This window comes from Triticum dicoccoides, chromosome 7B (genome assembly GCF_002162155.2).
Source record: "Triticum dicoccoides isolate Atlit2015 ecotype Zavitan chromosome 7B, WEW_v2.0, whole genome shotgun sequence".
NCBI lineage: Eukaryota > Viridiplantae > Streptophyta > Magnoliopsida > Poales > Poaceae > Triticum > Triticum dicoccoides.
This window is the reverse complement of record NC_041393.1, coordinates 681,279,546-681,284,213: the sequence shown is the minus strand read 5'-3', so window position 1 is coordinate 681,284,213 and position 4,668 is coordinate 681,279,546.

Genomic DNA, 4,668 nt, shown 5'->3' with positions numbered 1-4,668 from the left:
CATGGTCTTATAGCTCTAAATAATCAGTAAATGCATGAAAAAATAACAAATGAAGTCGGAAAGGGTTGTAAATTGATGATGTGGCTTTGAATGGTGCGTTTTGAACACAAAAAAACTATGGAGTTCAAATAAGCTCAAAAAAATGAAATCCCTTTGTAACAGATGAGTTTCCGTATGAAACCCTGATACTTCGAAGGAGATTGTCTGTTTTGTACACGAAGTGCATCCAGTTTTTGCCGTAACCCGCTGTACTTTCTTGCACATGCTATGTGGGTGAAATGACGATACCATGCCAACTTGGAACCTTTTCAGAGCTCATTTCAAATGCTTTTCAATTTCATGGTCTTATTGCTCTAAATAATCAGTAAATGCATGAAAAATAAGAAACGAAGTCAGAAAGGGTTGTAAATTGATGATGTGGCTTTGAATGGTGCATTTTGAACACAGAAAAACTATGGAGTTCAAATAAGTTCAAAAAATGAAATCCCTTTGTAACAGACGAGTTTCCATATGAAACCCTGAGACTTCGAAAGAGTTTGTCTGTTTTGTACATGAAGTGCACCCAGTTTTTGCCGTAACCCTCTGTACTTTCTTGCAGATGCTATGTGGTTGAAATGATGATACCATGCCAACGTGGAACCTTTTCAGAGTTCATTTCAAATGCTTTCCAATTTCATGGTCTTATAGCTCAAAATAATCAGTAAATGCATGAAAAATAACAAATAAAGTCAGAAAGGGTTGTAAATTTATCATGTGGCTTTGAATGGTGCATTTTGAACACATAAAAACTATGGAGTTCAAATAAGTTCAAAAAAATGAAATCCCTTTGTCACAGACGAGTTTCCGTGTGAAACCCTGATACTTCGAAGGAGATTGTCTGTTTTGTACATGAAGTGCATCCAGTTTTTGTCGTAATCCTCTGTAGTTTCTTGCACATGCTATGTGGGTGAAATGATGGTACCATGCCAACTTGGAACCTTTTCAGAGTTCACTTCAAATGCTTTTCAATTTCATGGTCTTATAGCTCAAAATAATCAGTAAATGCATGAAAAATAACAAATGAAGTCAGAATGGGTTGTAAATTGATGATGTCGCTTTGAATGGTGCACGTTGAACACAGAAAAACTATGGAGTTCAAATAAGTTCAAAAAATGAAATCCCTTTGTAACAGACGAGTTTCCGTATGAAACCCTGATACTTCGAAAGAGTTTGTCTGTTTTGTACATGAAGTGCACCCAGTTTTTGCCGTAACCCTCTATACTCTCTTGCAGATGCTATGTGGTTGAAATGATGATACCATGCCAACTTGGAACCTTTTCAAAGTTCATTTCAAATGCTTTCCAATTTCATGGTCTTATAGCTCAAAATAATCAGTAAATGCATGAAAAATAAAAAATAAAGTCAGAAAGGGTTGTAAATTGATGATGTGGCTTTGAATGGTGCATTTTGAACATAGAAAAACTATGGAGTTCAAATAAGTTCAAAAAAATGAAATCCCTTTGTAACAGACGAGTTTCCGTGTGAAACCCTGATACTTCGAAGGAGATTGTCTATTTTGTACATGAAGTGCATCCAGTTTTTGCCGTAACCCTCTATAGTTTCTTGCACATGCTATGTGGGTAAAATGATGATACCATACCAACTTGGAACCTTTTCAGAGCTCATTTCAAATGCTTTTCAATTTCATGGTCTTATTGCTCTAAATAATCAGTAAATGCATGAAAATAATAAATGAAGTCAGAAAGGGTTGTAAATTGAGGATGTGGCTTTAAATTGTGCATTTTGCACACAGAAAAACTATGGAGTTCAAATAAGTTCAAAAAATGAAATCCCTTTGTAACAGACGAGTTTCCGTATGAAACCCTAATACTTCAAAAGAGTTTGTCTGTTTTGTACATGAAGTGCACCCAGTTTTTGCCGTAACCCTCTGCACTCTCTTGCAGATGCTATGTGGTTGAAATGATGATACCATGCCAACTTGGAACCTTTTCAGAGTTCATTTCAAATGCTTTCCAATTTCATGGTCTTATAGCTCAAAATAATCAGTAAATGCATGAAAAATAAAAAATAAAGTCAGAAAGGGTTGTAAATTGATGATGTGGCTTTGAATGGTGAATTTTGAACATAGAAAAACTATGGAGTTCAAATAAGTTCAAAAAAATGAAATCCCTTTGTAACAGACGAGTTTCCATGTGAAACCCTGATACTTCGAAGGAGATTGTCTATTTTGTACATGAAGTGCATCCAGTTTTTGCCGTAACCCTCTATAGTTTCTTGCACATGCTATGTGGGTGAAATGATGATACCATGCCAACTTGGAACCTTTTCAGAGTTCATTTCAAATGCTTTTCAATTTCATGGTCTTATAGCTCAAAATAATCAGTAAATGCATGAAAAATAACAAATGAAGTTACAAAGGGTTGTAAATTGATGATGTCGCTTTGAAAGGTGCATTTTGAACACAGAAAAACTATGGAGTTCAAATAAGTTCAAAAAATGAAATCCATTTGTAACAGACGAGTTTCCGTATGAAACCTAGATACTTCGAAGGAGATTGTCTGTTTTGTAGACGAAGTGCATCCAGTTTTTGCCGTAACCTGTTGTACTTTCTTGCACATGCTATGTGGGTAAAATGATGATACCATACCAACTTGGAACCTTTTCAGAGCTCATTTCAAATGCTTTTCAATTTCATGGTCTTATTGCTCTAAATAATCAGTAAATGCATGAAAATAATAAATGAAGTCAGAAAGGGTTGTAAATTGAGGATGTGGCTTTGAATTGTGCATTTTGAACACAGAAAAACTATGGAGTTCAAATAAGTTCAAAAAATGAAATCCCTTTGTAACAGACGAGTTTCCGTATGAAACCCTGATACTTCGAAAGAGTTTGTCTGTTTTGTACATGAAGTGCACCCAGTTTTTGCTGTAACCCTCTGTACTTTCTTGCAGATGCTATGTGGTTGAAATGATGATACCATGCCAACTTGGAACCTTTTCAGAGTCATTTCAAATGCTTTTCAATTTCATGGTCTTATTGCTCTAAATAATCTGTAATGCATGAAAAATAAGAAATGAAGTCGGAAAGGGTTGTAAATTGATGATGTGGCTTTGAATGGTGCATTTTGAACACAGAAAAACTATGGAGTTCAAATAAGTTCAAAAAATGATATCCGTTTGTAACAGACGAGTTTCCGTATGAAACCCTGATACTTCGAAGGAGATTGTCTGTGTTTGTACACGAAGTGCATCTAGTTTTTGCCGTAACCCGCTGTTCTTTCTTGCACATGCTATGTGGGTGAAATGATGATACCATACCAACTTGGAACCTTTTCAGAGCTCATTTCAAATGCTTTTCAATTTCATGGTCTTATTGCTCTAAATAATCTGTAATGCATGAAAAATAAGAAATGAAGTCGGAAAGGGTTGTAAATTGATGATGTGGCTTTGAATGGTGCATTTTCAACACAGAAAAACTATGGAGTTCAAATAAGTTAAAAAAATGAAATCCCTTTGTAAAAGACGAATTTCCGTATGAAACCCTAATACTTCGAAAGAGATTGTCTGTTTTGTACACGAAGTGCACCCAGTTTTTGCCGCAAGCCTCTGTACTTTCTTGCACGTGCTATGTGGGTGAAATGATGATACCATGAAAACTTGGAACCTTTTCAGAGTTCATTTCAAATGCTTTTCAATTTCATGTTCTTATAGCTCTAAATAATCAGTAGATGCATGAAAATAAGAAATGAAGTCAGAAAGGGTTGTAAATTGATGATGTGGCTTTGAATGGTGCATTTTGAACACAGAAAAACTATGGAGTTCAAATAAGTTCAAAAAAATGAAATCAGTTTGTAACAAACGATTTTCCGTATGAACCCTGATACTTCAAGAGAGATTGTCTGTTTTGTACATGAAGTGCACCCAGTTTTTGCCGTAACCTTTGTGTACTTTTTTGCAGATGCTATGTGGGTGAAATGATGATACCATGCCAACTTGGAACCTTTTCAGAGTTCATTTCAAATGCTTTTCAATTTCATGGTCTTATAGCTCAAAATAATCAGTAAATGCATGAAAAATAACAAATAAAGTCAGGAAGGGTTGTAAATTGATGATGTGGCTTTCAATGGTGCATTTTGAACACAGACAAACTATGGAGTTCAAATAAGTTCAAAAAAATGAAATCCCTTTGTAACAGACAAGTTTCCGTATGAAACCCTGATACTTCGAAGGAGATTGTCTGTTTTGTACATGAAGTGCATCCAGTTTTTGCCGTAACCCTCTGTACTTTCTTGCACATGCTATGTGGGTGAAATGATGTTACCGTGCCAACTTCAAACCTTTTCAGAGTTCATTTCAAATGCTTTTCAATTTCATGGTCTTATAGCTCTAAATAATCAGCAAATGCATGAAAAAGTAACAAATGAAGTCGGAAAGGGTTGTAAATTGATGATGTGGCTTTGAATGGTGCGTTTTGACCACAAAAAAACTATGGAGTTCAAATAAGTTCAAAAAAATGAAATCCCTTTGTAACAGATGAGTTTCCGTATGAAACCCTGATACTTCGAAGGAGATTGTCTGTTTTGTACACGAAGTGCATCCAGTTTTTGCCGTAACCCGTTGTACTTTCTTGCACATGCTATGTGGGTGAAATGACGATACCATGCCAACT